Source organism: Peromyscus maniculatus, chromosome X (genome assembly GCF_049852395.1).
Source record: "Peromyscus maniculatus bairdii isolate BWxNUB_F1_BW_parent chromosome X, HU_Pman_BW_mat_3.1, whole genome shotgun sequence".
Taxonomy (NCBI): domain Eukaryota; kingdom Metazoa; phylum Chordata; class Mammalia; order Rodentia; family Cricetidae; genus Peromyscus; species Peromyscus maniculatus.
This window is the reverse complement of record NC_134875.1, coordinates 76977501-76998469: the sequence shown is the minus strand read 5'-3', so window position 1 is coordinate 76998469 and position 20969 is coordinate 76977501. Positions and strand designations below refer to the sequence as shown.

At 36.9% G+C, this 20969-nt stretch overlaps 1 pseudogene; it reads left to right on the top strand.

Moving 5' to 3' along the window:
* The first annotated feature begins 1833 nt into the window (after positions 1-1833).
* On the top strand, positions 1834-2516 carry LOC102910087 (transmembrane emp24 domain-containing protein 2 pseudogene; annotated as a pseudogene).
* Positions 2517-20969: the final 18453 nt, after the last annotated feature.

Below are 20969 nucleotides of genomic sequence, written 5' to 3'. Positions count from 1 at the left end.
GTGGACAAGTGTGGCCCCCAAACTGAGATTTCCAAAGCAGATATGAGTCATTTGCTTTCAGGTCATTGCTGGGCTAAGACTGGGTTTTATTAAAGTTAGGACAGAAATAATGGAAATATTTTTGGGAAGTAAGAAACAAAAACTGGTGCTTTGTGCCTGTAGGTCTTGAAAGAAGAAAGCAAGTGTTAAGTCAGTTAGGAAAGAAGTCATAGTAGCTTTAATAGGGGGACACCAGTAAGAACGATGGCTATCATATGAATACAGGCTTTAAAATGAGACATATACAAAACCATTAATGGAAGCACAATTTGTAAAAGAAAAATGAAGCCAAAAGGAGTGATAAAAATCCTGTATACAAACTAAAAAACGAATAAAGTACTATGTGATCAAACTTTGTTCTATTCTACAATGGAGAAGAGTGAAGGAATTGCAGTGCAGCTACTTAGAGAAATATTAATAGGCATTGCTGAAACAGGAGTGGGATGTAGACATTCCTTTGTACTCATGGTCCTAATTCAGAGTCAAATCTTGTCTCATATCTGCCTTATGTGACTTCTTCTGACCCTTTGATTCTCTGTTAAATAAAACCTACTTATTCTTTAATTAAAAGCTAAGAATCTCCACAGAGGAGCTTTTCTGATTATTCTATGTAAGTGGAGCCCCACTTCCTTATGTTTCTCTATTATTTTACATTGGGTTGATTTTTCTTTTTGGAACATGCATCACTTTTTTTATCTATGTCATCTATTTATCAATCATCTAGTAGATATTTTGTTTTCAATTTATATAATGCCTGTCTCCTATACTAGGCAGTGCATTCCTTTAATATTTAGATCAAATAAAATATGCAATGACCATCTGAGAAATAAGTCAGTGGTTAAAAATTTGATTTAGAAAATATAGGATAGAGAGACACTCTGCTCTACAATGCATAGAATATATGAATACATTTCATATTAGAGCTATGGAATATATACATTAGTATAATGTTTTTGATCTCATAAATACTCTTTTTAATAGACTTTTTTAGGTGTTACAGATACCAACCACAAGGACTGATTCTTTTGTTTCATGGCTGCCTCTTACATCTTCAAGTAGAGAGTATAATATTAATAAGTACATACTATTACTTCTGTGAGTAAATGTCACCGAGTTTTGTTGGTTTGACATCTTAATGTTTAGGAGGCATTCATTGTGTTCTTTTTAGGGAGACCAAGTGGAATGAATTAAGGCAAGTAAGATGGAGTGCAGTGTGGATAGGTTTAAAAACACAAAGAAGAAGTTGTCTTTTAAAAAGACCAGGTCATTATGCAGGTGTCCTTAAACTTTGAAGCTTTTTTCTTGTGATGATGAGCATGATTAAAATAAGGCATTCCCCATGAAAACACTGTATGATAATTTTTTAAAATGTCAGAATGCATTTAGTGCAACCTTACAACTTAAATGTCACCTAAAATGCAATAGCACAAATTGCTTCGATAAACAATGTGAATAGAATAATCCCTTGACTCTGAGCAATTGAAATGCACTTAAAAAAATTACACATTTCCAAACCAGAAAGGATGCTTTTCAGGTGACTTGCAATTTTTATATGTTAAAAATACTTGAAGTACAGGAAAGCATTTCTTTCACATTAAAGAAACTTAAAAGCTGATAAAGGCATAAGACACCTCAACTTTCTTTTAAGTTTTAACATTAACATTAATATTGATATTAATAGAAATTATTATTTGCTTCTTTCTGCATTTTTAAAATAAGATAAAAATAGCACCTCCAGCAGCGGTGGATGCTCTGGAGGCTGCAGTCTGGTCTAGGCTTCACTCATGCTGTACCATGGTGACACTCACAGAGCTGCTTGTGTGCCTGGCCATGGCCTTAGGCTACTTTGTCAATATCTAAGCACATGATAGGAGTGCTTCTTTGAGCTAGTCACCTCAGGCACCAATATGGGCCTCATTTTCAATGTGGTGGTGGGTGGCTTCCCAGACATCAGTGTGAAGATCACATGATCAGATAAAAAAGGAATATATAAAGGAGACAAAGAGTCCAGCAGGAGGTACACATTCACAGCCCACATGGATGGGATGTACAAGTTTTGCTTTAGTAATAGGATACCCACCATGACTCCAAAGATAATAATGTTTAACATTATCGTTGGGGAGGTTCCCAAAGTACAAGACATGGAGATAGAAGATCAAAAGAACAAGCCATAAGAAATGATTAATGAGCTGGCAGTGGTGATGACAGCTGTAAAGCATGAACAGGAGAAGTACATGGAAGTCCAGGAGGACATACACAGAACCATCAACCACAGTAGAGTGGTTTTTTGGTCCTTCTTCAAAGCTCTTATTCTAGTTGCCAAAACATTGGTGTAGATCTACTACCTGAAGAGATTTTTTGGAGTCTAGAGGGTTGTTTCAAAAGCCTTTTCTGTCGATCCCAAATTCATGGTTCACTTGTTTACCAAACACCTGCATCATAATAATGTCATTAGTTTACATATTTTATTTTCTTAATGGTCATGACTCATATTTCTTTGATATATGTATACATATATATATGCTTTGATATAATAGGGACTTTAGTATGAAATTTTGAAATTTGATTGGCTTATAATTCTCACTTAAATGCTGTCCCATTATACAGGTCTTTTCAAGAGTTCAAGGCTGGACAAGTCATGCCTCCCAGAGGACCAGAGCCCAGCTATCACACCAGGGCAGGGCCTGGATATTCCAATATAGCCAGAGCACAAGAAAAAGACCTTAAAACCAACTATATGACAATGATAGAGGACCTTGAAGAGGAGATGAATACATCTCATAAAGAAATCTAGGGAAACACAAACAAACCATTGGAGGAAATGAGTAAATTCCTCAAAGGCATCCAGGAAAACACAAACATATGATTGGAGGAAATGAATAAATCCCTTAAGGAAAGCCAAGAAAGCAAAAAAACCAAACAAACAGTTGAAGGAAACAAATGAAACTGTTCAAGATCTGAAAATGGAAATAGAAGCAACAAAGAAAACACAAAGTGAGGAAACTCTGGAAATGGAACATTAGGAGTGCAAACAGAAGCTACAGAGGCAAGCTTCACCAACAGAATACAAGAGTGGGAAGAGATACTCAGGCATTGAATATTCGATAGGAGAAATGGATACATCAGTCAAAAAATGCTAAATCTAAAAAAAATTCCTGACACAAAACAGCAAAGAAAGAATACCAAAAGCTGCAAAGGAAAAAGACCAAGTAGCATATAAATGTGGACCTATTAGAATTACACCTGACGTCTCAATAGATACTCCAAAAGCCAGAAGAGCCTGGACACATGTGCCACAGTCTCTGAGGGACCCAGAACACCATGCCCAGCAAAATTTTCAGTCATCATAGATAGGGAAAATAAGATATTCTATGATAAAGACAAATTTAAACAGTATCTATCCACAAATCTAGGCCTACAGAAAGTGCTAGAAGGTAAAATTCCATCCAAGGAGGTTAACTACACCCATGAATACACAGGAAATAAATAATCTCACACCAGCAAAACCAAAAGAAGGGAAACACACACACACACATACATACATACATACACACACACACACACACACACACACACACACACAAACTACCACCATCACCAACAATAAAAAGGGATTAACAATCATTGGTCATTGATTCTTCTCTACATTAATAGCCTTAATCTCCCACTGAAAAGGCACAGATTAGCAGATTGGATACAGAACCGGGATCCATTCTTCTGCTGCATACAAGAAGTACACCTCCACATCAAGGATAGACGTTACTTTAGGGTATAGGGTTGAAAAGAGATATTTCAAGCAAATGAACCTAAGAAGCAATATTGCTTCTTTAATTGGTATTGAAGGTATTGCCATTTTAATATCAAACTACAAATACACTTCAAACTAAAATTAATCAAAAGAGACTGGGAAAGATACTAAATATTCATCAAAGGAAAAATCCACCAAGACAACATTTTATCCACCTTGGTCAAGTAGACTTCACAGAGATGCAGGGGTGGTTCAACATATAAAAATCAGTAACTGTTACTCACCATATAAATAAACTGGGAAAAAAACCACTATCATCTCATTAGACGCTGAAAAAGCCTTTGACAAAATCCAACACCACTTCATGATAAAACTCCTGAGGCGATTAAAGATACAAAGGACACATTTAAATATAATAAGGCCAGTTTGCAGCAAGCCTATAGCCAACATCAAATTAAAGGAAAATAAACTCAAAGAAATTCCTCTAAAATCAGGAACAAGACAAGGTTGTCCACTTTCTCCATATTTATTTAATGTAGTATTTGAAGTTTTAGTTGGAGCAATAAGACAACAAAAGGAGATCAAGGGGATACAAATTGGAAAGGAAGAAGTCCAATTATCATTACTCAATGATTATAGACTAGTATACATAAGTGACCCTAAAAATTTCACTAGGGAGCTCCTACAGCTGATAAACACTTTCAACAAAGTGGCTAGATACAAGATTAAGTCAAAACAATTAGTATTTCTCCTTTATACAAATGGCAAATGGACTGAGAAAGAAATCGGGGGAAACAATACCCTTCACAATAGCCACAAATAATATAAAATATCGTGGGGTAACTCAAGCAAATCAAAGACCTGTATGACAAGAACTTCAAGTCTCTGAAGAAAGAAACTTAAGAAGACAGCAGAAAATGAAAGATCTCCCATGCTCATGGATCAGTAGGATTAACATAATAAAAATGGACATCCTACCAAAAGCAATTTACAAATTCAATGCAATCCCCATCAAAATTCCAACACAATTCTTGAAAAGACAGTTCTCAACTTCATATGGAAACGCAACAACAAAACCCCAACAATCCTGAACAATAAAAGAACTGCTGGAGGTCTCACCATCTCTGATTTCAAGTTGTACTACAGAGCTATAGTAATAAAAACAATACTATTGGCATAAAAATATACTCACTGATAAGTGGAATCGAATTGAAGAACCAGACATAAGTCTACATACCTATGGACACATGACTTTTGATAAGAAGCCAGAAATACAGACTGGATAAAAGACAGCCTTATTTTTTTTTCTTTCTTATTGGGTTACCTTGTCCAGCCTCGATATGAGTGCTTTTGCTTTGTCTTATCATATGTTTTTTCCTGTTTGACTGTTGTCTCTTGGAGGCCTGCTCTTTTCTGAAGAGGAAATGGAGGGGTAGTGGATCTAGGGGAGAGGGTATGTGTGAACGGGGAGCTGAGAGGAGTGGAGGAAGGGCAAACTGCTGCCGGATGCATTATATGAGAGAAGAATCTATTTTCAATAAAAATGAAAAAATTTAGTTCAGAGATTGTTAATGCTGTACAGGACTGTAGTCTTCATTATGATTTCACCTTCGGTTTTCATACTAAAATGTAGTTTGTTCAGGAAGTAGTTCACAGCCTGACAGGACTTTGCTAACTGATTGCATTCTAAGGAGTCCCTTGGCTGTGCTTCATTGGAGGTGCATTTTGTTAAGTCATTATAGCAACAGCAATCTGAATCTTGACCCTTCTGGACCAGCCTCAGGGCAGAGTGACCTGACTGGGGGTATGTTAACAGGCTGAGCACTCAGACTTTCTCTTGGGTTTGCTTTAAACTAAAGACTCATGCCAACACTTTCCTCCTAAAGTTTTATACTGAGCCTTAGACCTGAATCAGCTCTATTCAGGTTAACACAAGCTGCTGATAACTGGTAGAAGTCGGTGGAAGCCAGTTTGCTGGGTGTTGAAACGGTCCCTTCTGTGCTGCACGTTCTGTCCATTGTTGGCATTTACAAGGAGCAAATTCGATCAAGTGGAAGACTACATTTCTCATGTCAAAGGGTTAAGCCTTTGGATTGCTTGCAGTGATAGGCAGTCACTGTTGTTTTTGTAGTCAGTGGCCTTGGGGCCACTGGTCTTCGGTGTCAGCAGTAGGGTTTTGTTTGTCCTCTGGGGTCCTTTTTTGGCACATGGCAGTTTTGCTTATATAAAATGAAGAGACTGTCACTCTGATGATGGGTTTAATGAAAGGTGCTTTGCTTTGGTTGTGGGCGATCCAGGATTATGTGGTAACTGATGTCTGTTACTTACCTGGACATTTTATTTTTCTTTTTGGATCACACAAAGGGAAAATGACAAGTAACAAGTAACAAGTTTTATAAAATTAATTTAAATTTGTTACAGGTTTTCATAGACAAATAATTTTTCAACCTTGGATGAATACCCTTGCAGCAGTTCATTGGTAAAGTGACTCACCTGTTGAATGCCATTTTGTGTGTGTGTGTGTGTGTGTGTGTGTGTGTGTGTGTGTGTGTGTGAAAACACTTCAGAATTGAATTGAAAGATGTAAATTTAAAATTGGTTGTATATTTAATATGCCCCAGGTTCAGTAAATAAACAATCCTTTTTAAAAACAAAAAACCCCCCAACTAACCAAACAACCAAACAACAGGCCCCCGCAACAGTACCTCCTAAAGAATATTTATTTTTTGAGACAAGATTTCATGTAGCCCAAGTGGGCCCCAAACTCACTATGTAGCCAAGTTTGGCTACAAACTGATTCTTTTGTCTCTGTCTCACCAGTGCTGGGATTATAAGCAGGCATCATCACATAGATACAGATGATTTTCAAAGCACAAAAATAGCAAAATTATATAGAAGACCATTTTGCAAACAAGAGATATATTGTCTGATTGTAGACATTTTCTTCATATTTCACTTCAGCATTTTGATCTTGGCTTATAATTCTCTTTAAAGTCTTCGCTCTCAGCAAATCTCTATTTTTCTTCCTTTAAATTCAACCATAATTTGAAATAAAAAGATTTTGGAAAATTCTAGCTTTCTTGTCTAGTCCTCCTTTATGTTTTCTCTCAGCATCATGGTTTCTCTATGGAAGTAAACATCACACCATCACTGTGGGGCTTTCAATGAGATGTACCCCATAAAGTCACTGGAATTTGTATACTAGGTTCCTAGTTGGTGGCTGTTTGGGAAGTAATAGAAAGTGCAGCCTTGCTGGAAGAAGTATGTTCCTGGGGGTGGGCTCTGAGGTTTCAGGAGACTGATGCCATTTCTAGTTAGTGATCTCTGCCTCCTGCTTGTGTATGAATGTGTAGGCTTTTAGCTGCTGCTCCAGCCACCTGCTGCCATCTCTTTGCTGTGCCATCATAAATTCTAGCCCTCTGGAACTGTAAGCCCAATTAAACTCTTTCTTTTATAAGTTTCTTTGGTTATGGTGTTTTATCACAGCAATAGAAAAGTAACTAATATAGAAGTTTATACAGGTAAGGGGGCTATTTTGATAGAAATCTTAACTAAGTCAAAACCCTGATACTCTTCAATCCAGACACACAGATTTCTCTAATGTGCTATGCCTTCTGGCACACAGACTAAGAGGATGGTACTAATGTCATTCTTTCTGACTAGATATGGTTCACATTCATGGAGTTAATATCCTACACATCCTAGCTCAGCTTTGGCTTCCTTAGGGAAATTTTCCTTATTTTTCAATTTAAAATGTATTGCTGTAGCATAAAAATGACTTCATTTCTTTAAAGAAACTTGGTTTTAAAGTCTGTTCTTTAATGCCATCATTTGACTAATGGCTTGCTCCCTGCACATTAAGTGCATTGCAAGCTCCATAATTCTAAGAACTTGTTCTGCTTTAGTTCCACATTAGTATATCATCACCCAATGTATAGAGTCTAGCATACAGTACAATCTCAGTGAACATTATGGCACAAGTTAATGAATGGTTATTTGTATAGAATGCTTGTTTTATCTCCCCCTTAAGAAAATTTCAAAGAAACACATCACAGGTCATAGAAAACCCGACTAATACTATTTTGGTAAGTGGACATAGTATTAAAACAACTCCTAATGGCTTATCATCATATATACATAGTTAAATGCATTTCTCAGTCCCTTACTGGAGAAGCTTCTATATGCAGTAGATGATGATTTGACACACAGGCCCAGAACCAGCCAAGGTGCTGAGATAAGAGACTGGAGAATGTTCAGCCCCAAATGGAACATATATACTGCATTCACACACCCAAGAATAAGGGGTCATTGTAGAAGATGAGGCAGAAAGGACGTAGGAGCCAGAGGTGGAGGATGCCTACAAGGAAACAGGAGCTTTTGGACACAACAGGGCAGCTGCACATGTGAGTGCAAGGTAGTTTTGATAGCCTGTAAAAGACCTGTGCAACTACAAGCCAGACCAAATTCCAACATGGAGAAATGGGGTTGGACACACTATTTCACTCCTTGATGAGGAGTTACTAGCAGATGTTAGCTGCTGAGAGAAAGAGAGAGACAGATGACAGTTTTCTCTAAGAGTGTAGACACTGGTAAGTGGACCACACGGCAGTGGAAGGTCATATAGGCAAGAATATTTGTGTAGTGTAAATTGGTCTTGAATGGTTAAAACAAAAAAGACACAAAGTTGGATGGGTAGGGAAGACAGAGTAGATCCAGGAAGGATTGGGGGAGCTGGAATTATTGTGATCAAAGCATGTACAAAACTCTAAAAAATAAACTAATAAAGAAATAATTCACACTCAAATAAATAAAAAACCCAAAAGAACCTGAATGCATTGTCAGACATTTAAATGAAAATTTATCATAGTAACTTGTTCCTATGATTTTAGTACCTATATTTTTGAAATACAGTGTTAGACCTTATACTGTTAGATTTTATAAAGTGCTGTAGATATTTGTATAAATTTGTATTTCCCATTGACCTAAGGTCCCGAATGTTGGAGGAGATCCTACAGCTACCACTCTACTAAACTGGCATAATTCCTAACTGTGTTCTAAATATGTATCCTCATTCCCACAGGTAAGTGGACATTTGACTTCTCATCAAAGAAACAGTTTTTGCAGCTGATAGGGACCATTACAGAAACCCATAGCTGTTCAGAGAGAACAACTGATTGTGAAATGACCAGTCTCAATGGCTACATCTACAACTTAAACCTTCTTCTAAGGATCAATGAACGTTAGGAGAGAGGAGGAGAAATATAAGAGCTAGAGGACCAAGCAGTCTGCTTTGAGACAATGTCTCCTAGAAATGAGAGGGAAGCTTCACACATCATATGTTAACAATATGGTTGCCCAAACAAGACTTGGACAAGGACAACTGCTATAGAGATGGAAGGGGGAAATCGTTTGGGGAGGACCCATCCCTAGTCAAAGAACTCCTAGCAACTGAGGACTGCTGAGAGTGGGAGGATGAGTTCTGTGATTGGTTGTTCAATGCCAAATGGTCAGCCATGAAATCTCACACATGCAAACAGCACTAAACAGACTCAACAGCTTATATTTATATATTATAGTATATTATTATATAACAAATAACATGTCAATATATATATATATATATATATATATATATATATATATATGCAGTGACAAAGGAAAAGAGGCCATGAATTTGAAAGGAGATGATTGTGGGAATGTGAAGAGTTGGAGCAAGGAAAGGGAAGGGGAGAAATGGCATAATTATATTTTAATTTAAGACAAAAATTAAAAAATGGAGAAATATCATAGCTTTTCTGACTGGTGTTCCGACCAAATTATCCCTATAAATTTTTATATAGTGTTCTAAAATTATTTCTGATTACAGCCGAAAATAAACACACATAAACTCATATGTCTCTCTGCCCCAATTCCCTGCCACACAAATATAGACACTCACCAGGAATATTCAAGCACTAATTTAGTATGAAAGTAATACCATCTTTTACTTTGTCATTTTGCAGTGGGTGATCATCGATCTTCTTGTTGATTCAGTAGATTTGACAAGAAGAGCAACATCTCCAGTTCTGAGCGAACAAATTCTGATGGTCAGCTGGAGCTGATTGTTTCTCTCTGGGTCCCGTCAAACCCCGGCAGTCCCATAGCCTACTTATAAAACAAACACACAGAAGCTTCTATTAACTTAAACTGCTCAGCCAGTAGCTCATGGCTACCATTGTCTAGCTCTTACTCTTATTCTCAGCCCATTTCTGTTAATCTATATGTTGCCACGTGTTCCGTGGCCTTACCTGCTGCCTTTACATGATGCTCCCTGGATGGCAGGCTGGTGTCTCCTCCAGACTTTCACCTCCCAGCCTCTCCTCTCTGTTTGTCCTGCCTATCCTATTCTTCCTGTCTGGCTACTGGCCAATTAGTGTTTTATTTATTCACAACATATAGGACATTCTACAGCAGTCAGCTGTCTTTATATCACCTTGTTGGTCTCTTGGACTGAAACTAACCCTCATATGAAGGTATTTCTATTATGGGGTTTCTTCCCTTATAAAATCATAAGGGAATGGGATGATTGAGCTGGAACAAGGAGGGAAGGGGAATGCAATGAAAGAGATACCATGATAGAGACATGAGGATAGAGAGAAACCTGGTACTTGGGAAGTTGCCAGGAATCCCCAAGGATGACCCCAGCCTGGGCTGCTAGCAATAGTGGAGAGGGTGCCTGAACTGAACTGGCTTGCCCCAGAGATAAGACCAGTGAATACCCTGTCATCACAGAGCTTTTCTCCAATGACTGATGGAAGCTGATGCAGATATCCACAGATCATCACCAGACAGAGCTCCAGGAGTCCAGTCAAAGTGAGAGAAGAGGGATTCTATGAGCAGGTGCATCAGGAACATGGTGGGAAACATGCAGGGATGACCAAACCAAACTAGAGGGAACTCATGAAAGTTGCATCAATGCCTGTAGAGCCTGCGTGGGACTGGACTAGGCCCTTTGCATGCTGAGACAGTTGTGTACTTTGATCTGCTTGGGAGGCCCCCTGGTGGTAGGATCAGAATCCATCTCTGGTGCATGAGTGGGCTTTGTGGAGCCCAGTACCTATGATGGAACACCTGTTGCAGCCTTAAGGCAGAAGGAAGGGGCTGGACTTGCCTCTACTGGATGTGCCTCCCCATGGGAGGCCTTCCCTTCTTGTGGGTGGGAGTGGGGGGGTGGGTTGGGAGGGGGAGGCTTGGGGGGCAGGAGGAGGGAAGAGAGTGATCTTTTATTGGTGTGTAAAATGAATGAAAAAATTTTCTTAATGAAAAAATAAAATCAGACATAATTTTCTGATTTTCAGGTCAATGTTTAGTATTCTTTACCTAACTGTAGTTTGGAAAATCAAAACACCAATTCAGATGAATGAGAATCTGAACGCTAGAAATTTCTGTGTTGCTATATTGCTTCCCACATTATCACTTCTGTGTGACAGTGGTTTTTCAACCAGCAAGTTGTAATTTTTTACATAAATTGAATAATCATAATAATGATTATTTTTACATACAGTTATCATGAGGGTTTTTATTTCTTTATTATACTAGATTTAAAATAATTTTTGTAACTTATGGTATTTTTTTCTTTAGTGTTATACAACTATTGCTTATATACTGAACTGTGTAAACTGCATGTTATTGGAAATTTCTTCTTTGGAACGTTTATTATTTGATGGAAGTTTTGGTACCATTGGTGGTTGTGAGAGTGGTATTTGAATAACTTAATTGTAAAATCTCATCTTTGAAACTGATTTTTAAAAGTGCTCTGGGCTAGCTGGGCAGTGGTGATGTACACCTTTAATCTCAGCACTAGTCAGGCAGATCTCTGTGAGTTCAAGGCCAGCCTGGTCTACAAAGTGAGTTGCAGGACAGGCTCCAAAGTTACACAGAGAAGCCTTGTCTCAAAAAACAAAACAAAACAAAATGTACTCTGGGCTAAAAACAAAATTTCTCTTTTCCATATTAGATATTTGAGGTCTAGAAAACTAGAGGGTAAGAAAATTTTAAATATGTAAAATTTAAAATACTGGCTTTTATTTTCTTATTCAAATAGAATTTGAAATACTAATTTTTATGTATAGACTAAAGTAAAATTTAGCAATAGAAATATTGAAATATAAGTAATATTAAGAATGATTTCAAGACAGGTGTGGAGGCACACACATTTAACCCCTGAAGTGGGGAGGCAGAGGCATGCTTGAGTTTCAGGCCAGTCAGGCCTACCTACTGAGACCCTGTCTCAAAAACCAAACCAAACCAAACCAAATCACAAAAAGATAATCTTAGCTTTCTTAATGTTGAGAAAAGTTGTTAATTTTAATCAAAGATAAGAGAGTTCAATGACTATTCAACTACTGTGCATATTTCATAATTTTCTGGGACATATTTTAGCACATAAATTTTGTGATTTTGTGTTTATAAGACATGTTTTATTAGTCACCATGAATCTAAGCATATATATGACATGACTAATAAAACTCTGAATTTTTTCCGCATTTAATACTTGACTGATCAAGTTATAAACAGAAACTTGGATTATCTTTTTGTCATTTAATGATGCTTTTAGAGTAATTTGAAAAAAATTTATATCATTGCTATCTGATTATGACATATGAAGGGATGATCTTAATGATTATATAATATATTGTATGTAGATAAGACATAATTGATTTATTTTGCCTCTTTTGCTTTGCATGTTTTGTTTACATATGTGAGTGCTAACACTGTCATGTGTTGAATCACTCAAGACTAAGTTGTAGACTTCTTGACAATGTATTCTACACACAACATGGATTAATATTTTCTAAGACAGTACATTTCAGTATATAATCACAATTAATTTAAATGAGATAGAATAAAATAGATACAGTAATGTCATGTAATTATTTATTAAAATTTTGTCAAATGTCCCAATGTACTTTTTGCAGTATTCTTATGTTAATTTAGGATTATGCATTGTAGCAGGAATCTTAAAAGTTCTTATTAATAAAATCAAACCTGAGCCAGGTATTGGGGTGAATGCTGGAAGATCAGAGAAGCAGAACAAGCCACAGCCAACCTCACCTTGTCAATTCCTCAGCTGATCCTGTTTCCTCAGACTGGAGGGCTCTGTGTCCTTATCCAAATGGATCTCAGCTGAACCATTGCTCAAAAGTCTAAAAGCTTAACCAGCTAGTTCCTGGTTTTCACGCCTTTTATACCTTTCTGATTTCTGCCATCACTTCCTGGGATTAAAGTCTCTTGTTACCACGCCTGGTTGTTTCCAATGTGGCCTTGAACTCACAGAGATCCTGAAGGATTTCTGCCTCTGGAATGCTAGGATTAAAGGCGTGTGTGCCACCATTTTCTGGCCTCTAGATCTAGTGGCTGTTCTGTTCTCTGACCCCAGATGGGTTTATTAGGGTGCACAATATTTTGGGGAACACAATATTACCACAATGCATTGTATCTAATTGTCATACTTTAGCCACGTTTACTGTGAATTATATCCCAGATTTTCATTCTTTTATGACACTGGCATTTTAAAATAAATATTTTCAGACCATCACTCAATTCTGGTTTATTTCTTCTTAGATGAATTTAGATTCTACAGTTTTATAATGCCATATAAAATTAAACATTTAACCTTAGTATTCAAACCCTTTGTTAATGACTCTCTTTATCCCACCCTTGGTTCATTTCTCTCCAGTATTCCTTATTCGTAATTTGTTTACCAAGTCCTTTATTTTCTGTCATTTATTTCACTCATGGTGTTTATATTACATGGAGTGACTTTATTTTATGCATATCTCTACTTTTTCAGGACCAGTATGAAATGCACATTTTCACATACGCCTTCACTTACTGTACATTTTTCTATTTGTTTCACACATTTGTTTTCCTTTTTGCATTAATGCACATATTCATGCAAATTTGAAAATCATCTCTATCTACTTCTTCATGTCATGCTTCTCAGTTCTCCATATGATTGAGACATGTTTCTTTTGTTTCTTCTGTAGTACCAAGCACAGATATTTGGTAGATGGCTGAATGCTTCATATGACAGTAATGGATATGAACTTTTTGAACATCAAGTTGACCATTTAAAATGCTTTCATTGGACAAGTAAGCCATCCAGATGAAATCAGTAACTTCATTGATGCCTTGAGGGATGCTTTTAAAATTAATTTTTAAAATTTAGCATATAGAGTAATAGTTTTCAATGTGGTACTTTCATGTCTGTGTTATTATACTTTATTCTAAATTATCTCCTAATTTATTTCACCCATGATTCTTTGTTTGACAGTAATTGATAAAGTTCTTTACATATGGTATATATTTGGATACATATATATTCAGATACATATCTTGCCCTGTTTTAGTTATGTTCTTCTTGGACATGGTTCATTTTTTTCCTTCCACTTGCAATAAAAACAATGGCTGGTGAAAACAAAAACAGAGATCTGATCTTTCTCTTTTACATGCTATGCAAAACATGGCTCATAGCAAATTCAAATTTCCACACTAAAACATGTGCTTTGAAATTTTCAAGGCAACCCTTTCTTTGGAGTAAGCTATGCACAGGTTTAGCAAAAGAGATTTTACATTAGGTTATAGTATCATCATAATCAAACCTCTGTATCACAGAGAAACTGCTAAAACCGCCTTTCTGCTTTCATAGCATCCTTTGCCATTTCCTATACTGCAGAGATATTATTCTTCTGTTTATTTCTTCAACCTATTAAATGCAGTATATTTTACCTTTATATATATTCATATTTTTCCCTCTACCAGATAATCATATGCGTAGTACTTTCTTGCTATTTATCTTAGCTTAAATGTCATGCCTTCTGAGATCTCTTCTTTCATTATTTAATATTTCTTTAGTGTGTCGATGTACTATAATTCTCATAACTGCATATAAGTATCAGGTATTTTATTGTTTCATGTTGTTTTTCGATTGATTGATTGATGGATTGAAACCCTAGGAATTAAAACCATAGATTCATGCATGCTAGGCAATCACTCTAGTAGCATGAACTAATTAGACTACTATGTGAATATATTTTATGTGGTTTCATGCAGGGAACTTTGTGAGGAACAACAATGGTTTTGAAAACTTCATGGATGAACAGATATTTATTATCTCCTTTCCATTTCACTCCCGTGTTTTTATCCTTCAAATAATATAGCAACTTCTTATAAAATAACACCTCTTCAAATCCAGTACATGTTTGTGTTCATTTATTTTTTTAAATGCAAATTGCTACCACAACAATTTAGACTGCCTTTATTTTTGAGCCCAATACTGCCACCTACTGTCTTTCCAAATTCATTTCAGCCTGAGAGTTTGAGTCTGGAAGCAAGAGAATTCTGAGATCCTCAGGACATCAGTATATGTATGCTGTTTAACCTGCAAAACCTTTACAGATGTAGCTCTCGATAAAGTCTTTCAGAATACATTATAATTTTTACAGTGTTGCTTAGTAACCACAAATATATACTTAGGAAACATTTTCACCCAGGGATTGTGAAGCTGAAAATTACCATTAGTTTTCATTCATTTTGTGTTTGTTTTGTAAGCTTAAATTCAGGTTCACAAAAGTACCCCATTTAACCCACATTCTTTGAACATAAATTGTATCCAGTGTGCTTTTCTTTCATGGGTTTCTCTATAATGCAGATCCTATTTGGCTTGTATTTCTGTTACTGGAAAATAAGGGTTTTTTTTTTGTTTGTTTGTTTTTTGTTTTTTTGTTCTTTGTTTTTTTCTTTTCCTTCATGGTTCAACTTAAAGCAAGAATTTCCTCTTTAACACCTATTGAAAATCAAGTTAAACTTTCTTATGAGGTCTTAATCTTGCTTTATCATATACCAAATTTCCACTGAATTGAAATAAAGTTGAAATTAGCAGTAGGTGAATCAGGCCTGGAACCTTAGACTGCAATGTAAGCCCCGCCCCCCCCCCCAAAAAAAATTAAATTCCTGAAATTTCTGTCTTTTTTTACTTCTTGCATAGATCAAAATATTTCTCTTTAAAATATTTTTATTAGCTGAGCATGGTAGCACACACCTTTAATCCCAGCACTCAGGAGGTAAAGAGGCACATACCTATAATTACAGCACTCAGTAAGTTCAAGGATAGCCTAGTCTACATAGTGATATCTAGGACAGCCAGGCTATGTAGAGAGACCTGTTTAAAAAAACATTTTTTGTTTATTATTTTACGTGTAGAGACATTTTGCCTGCATTCATGTTTGCATACCATGTGCATAAAATAATTGGTGTTTCCTGGTTGTACATCTATCAGCAGAAAAAGAGACCTTGAAAGAGGAAAATATACTGAAGGAAAAGTATTTTGATTAAAATTGTAGAATATGTAATATCTCCAGTATAATTTATTTTAATTGGTATGAATTCACTGAAGTTGCATATTTAGCTCAAGATAAACGTATTGTTTAGTTCTGCATTGTATCCACTTTTCTAAATTGATCCGTAATTGATTTGACCATCTCATTTCTCTAATTCCAGGAATTAATGCCTAAACATCTAACACTTGTCAAACAGCAATTATCTATAATATTATAATAATCCATAAAATGCTGAGCACATATGGAATAAATATTGATATGGAAATTCATGTTCATTACACTGTTGAGTGAAATGAGAATTTTGGAAACTAGAAAGCATAGCATTATCATTTTGTACAAACCAAAATTTTATTTTTCTCAGATAGAGTCCCATAGAAAATGCATTTTTATATCTGTGTCTATTTGTGTGTATAAAAACTCCTGAAATACACTATGTTTTAAGTATCATTTCAATAGTTTTTTTCTCATAGTGAAATAAATTATTTGATATTGTTTAACATACACACTTGGTAGTATGCATATAATAATTTTAATTTTGTAATGAAAAAATATATAAAATCATTTAGAAAGGAAATCTTAAGGATTGAAGTAAGTGAAAATTCAAGATTAAGAATCTTTTTGGATTTCTAAACAACCATCTGAAGTTAAGGGTGATGATTTCAATAAAAAGCAAAGTTAAGTGCTAGAACAAGATGCTAAAATACTTTTGATTTAGATCAAACAGACTTTTTGATGGGTTATAATTCATCCTTTGAATGTGGACTTCACCAGAGGAACACTACAGGCTATTACTGTTACAAATCATCTCAGCAGGATCTTTTGACACAGGGAGCTGGTAGCTGTAAGTGAAGAAAAGATAAGTGGGTATTGATCGCATGGTGTCTGCTGTAAATACAAGAGTAGATTAGACTTTGGATGTATTTAGGATGAGTAATCTTCATTAATATTTTTATGTATCATGCCAGGCTTACAAAATTAAGATGTAATGGAAGGCTTAATATAACTGATGTATTTGAGAAATGTATGCAGCAAGTTTACATTTAAGAGCCTAAATAAGAATTTCATTTTATCTAATTTATACAGATTACCTCTCACCATTGCTTCAAGTGACCATGGAATTTATTGTCTATGATTTAATAATATAAATTTGGCATTAACATCAGGATAAGAAATAAGTTTTATGATGGCTATTCTTGCTTGTCAACTTGACTACATCTGGAATGACCTACAATTCAGAAATGGAGGGCACACCTGTGAGAGACTTTTTTGTTTGGTTTGAAATGGAGGAATCCACTTCTAGTCTGGACCTTGAGGTAGGAAGGCATACCTTTAGTCTGGGCCATACTTTCTACTGGAAATCTATATATGGACATAGAAGAAGAAAGCTTTTGCTCTTTGCATGATTGAACATCCCTTCCTTCACTGGCATTGGAGCCTACTTCTTCAGGATTCCAGCATCTAGTGAAGACCAGCAGAGAAACTACTGGATTCTTGGGTTTTACATTTACAGCTAGCTATTGTTGGACTAGCTGAACTGTGGCCTCTAAGTCATTCTAATAAATCCCCTTTCTGTATCTCTAACTCTGTCTATCTATCTATCTATCTATCTATCTATCTATCTATCTATCTATCTATCTATCTATCTATCTATCCATCTGAGACTCATTCTATAAGTTCTGTTACTCTAGAGAAGCCTAACTAATGCAAGTTTATTTTTAGAATTTGATATCCTTTTATTAATAATACCATCTTCAAGATTTAAAAGGAAAATAAAGTATTGGTTACATGATTGTCATAAAAATATTGTTAAAATGTAGTATAAAGAGTAAGAGTCAATTCAGTTATCATTGTGTAGTGACAGACCTAAAAATAAATCACAGCTCCTTGAAATAGTAATATAAAGCAGCATAATTTTGCCTGGTCTCAAGTGATCATAGATATCTTATTTCTTATGCTTCTTGCTAAATGGGTAAGTGTTTGAAATGAAATATCAACAGGTGTTTCATCGGCATCTGCTGTGAGTGACTGCCCTCTGAGCCAAGTAACTGCCATCTTGGGACATTCAGCTGTGCTTCCTTGCTAAAGGTCATCTCAGCTTGGCTTGTTGACAGTTTATAGCTCCTTACAGTATTCAACTACTTACCAACTGGCCATTCTGTATGTGGCTTGTGGGAAGAACTAGAGCATATATCTTCTTTGGGAGTAGAGTGGGTTGCTCCATCTATGCCTCTATGGGGAAGTTTTCATCCCTTCTGGGTAAGACTTTCAAGGTCAGGCCAGTTGGGAGGAGGAGGAGGAGTGCCCACACCCTGTTAAGCAATCACTCAGAAGTCTAAAAAAATGACTAGTTCCCTAGAGTGACTTTTATGGAATCATGCCTTGTTTGTTATTGGGACCTTAGGAGAAAGGGTAAATGTTGCCTATGGCTCCCCCCGGAAAGGAATATTTGCAACACTTGGCATATGATATGGATATGACAAAACCAAGGATAAGTTTAGAAAGAGCAATGATATCCATGAAACGGGAAATAAGACAGATAAAGTGAAGTTGCATGAAGGGAGCCATTTGTTTGCAGAGGAAAATTTGTCATTGTGGGTTGTCCCTATAGGGTTTGTGGGGATAGTGACAGGGATATGGATAGTGCAGAGAGCAGGGAGACATGTAACGAAGGAGTGGCCACCAGGGCAAGCAAGAGCTGCCAGTGAGGGAAATCCCAGGATGACCAATCATCTTTTTCCAAGTGGTATGGAGTGGCGTGCCTGATTAATGGCTGGGGTATGTCTGATTGATGAGTGGGTTATGGGGATGTTTTGAGAACTGCCAAAGGTCTAGAGCAGACATTACAAGCCCTGGAAATAACACATCAGGGGCAGAGGTGACAGTGAGCAGCTGCAGAAGCAGCCTGGGTGCTACTGTTAATAGTTAATAAGAGATTTATCCTAGGCCCATGGAGCTGCCCAGATGGAGAATGTGGATATATGGTGGGAATTACATGAGGAAAAAGACATAAGGTTGGTGGCTTTAGCACTGGTCTCTAAATAAGTGAGTAAATGAGATGGAGAAATGGAAATGTAGGTCTGTCTTTTTTTTTATTTGTAGGGTGCCAAAAGGAGAAGAGGGCCCAGATTAGATCAGTAATACAGATCCCCTCTCAGAACCCCCAAACCTGGAACTCTTTGGAGGGATTGAGTAAGGATGAGGAAGGAGTGACCTATAATGTTGTGGAATATCAGTTTAAGAAGTGTTAAATTTGTTTATGCTGTGGAATATTTGTTTAATGATGCAAAGATGTGTTGCATTCTTTTATGTTGCATTTGTTTTTAACTCTGTGAAGCTGTGTTACTTTGTCTGCCTGAAACACCTGATTGGTCTAATACAAAGCTGAATGGCCCATAGCTAGGCAGGAGAGGGATAGGTGGGGCTACCAGGAAGAGAGAATAAATAGGAGAAAAAGAGAAGAGGGAGGGGACAAGAAAAGAAGGAGAGGGGCCAGCCACCCAGCAACACAGCCAGTCATGGAGGAAGAAGGAAAGAAAGAGATATAGAATAGAGAAAAGTAAAAGCCCAGAGGTAAAAAGTAGATGGAATAACTTAAGAAAAGCTGGCTAGAAATAAGCCAAGCTAAGGCCAGGCATTCATAAGAAAGAATAAGCCTCTGTGTATTTATTTGGGAGCTCCATGGCGGGCGCCCAAAAAGCAAAGAGTATAAAAAACCAACTACACTATAAATAATAAAAGATACCTCACAAGTCTGACATTTGATATAGAGAAAGGAAAAATTCATGATCCAGCATCCAGATGGATAGAACAGGAGATCATCAAAGAATCATCAATGTAGGGATTATTAGAATTAGTGAAAAGCTTTAAACAACCATTGAAAGACTCACATCCTAGATTGTGAGGTTGTGGAATACGTGGGGAGATGAGATGATTAGTCTGAGTGCTGTAGAAGCATAGAAACAGAGCAATGCAACCACACACCTCTTGTTGAGACATAAGCTTCATAGCCTGAGGCACTACAAAGGGTATCAGTCCCTGATGGACTGGCTCATATGAGCCATTAGTCATTATCAGTAGAGGTCCTCATGGATGTCAGGGGCTGGAGGACAATAAAGGAGGGACAGGCACTACTAAGGGAAGTAGGAATGAGAAAAGCAGTGTATGATGCCCAACTCACAGGGCCTGAGAGGACAGTGCTCATCAGAGACATAAAGAGGTATTGGATTCAGCAAGGCTTGTGAGGTATGGAGCTATAGCAGCTTTGCTGAGTTCTGTGGTGAGGAAAGATCTTTATGAAGTAGGAAATAGGAAGGAGTCTCTAAGTGATTTAGACCAGCATGTAAAGGGTGTCCATAACATGAGAGCAGCTTAGAGAAAAGAGAAAGGCAATCTGAGAAAGAGGTCTGTATGGGTGACTCAAAGCCAAATGTGGCAAGATTTCAGTCACACCCGAATTCCCAAGGAAAAAATTGACAGAAAGTCAAATTCTGCATTACTGAACTTTTGGAAGGCTTTAAAGTCTAAGGACCAGTCCACAAAAGGCCTCTATGATAAAGCAACACAGGTCCAGATGATGAAGCCTGTCCAAAGGGTGAGCAGTTTTCCTTTCAGACTGAGTAGGGCACCTTTCTCTCCTGCACAAAAGAGTACGTGAAGGGGTGAAGGGTAGAGCTGGTTTGTCCAGCAGGGCCTCCTCCAAAAGCCAGTTGGGGTGGATAGAGAGGCCTTAGCTGCAGTTATAGCCACAGTGCTAGTCCAGAGTCTCCCTGAGCCAAGGGACCAGACTAAGCAGCAGACACAGC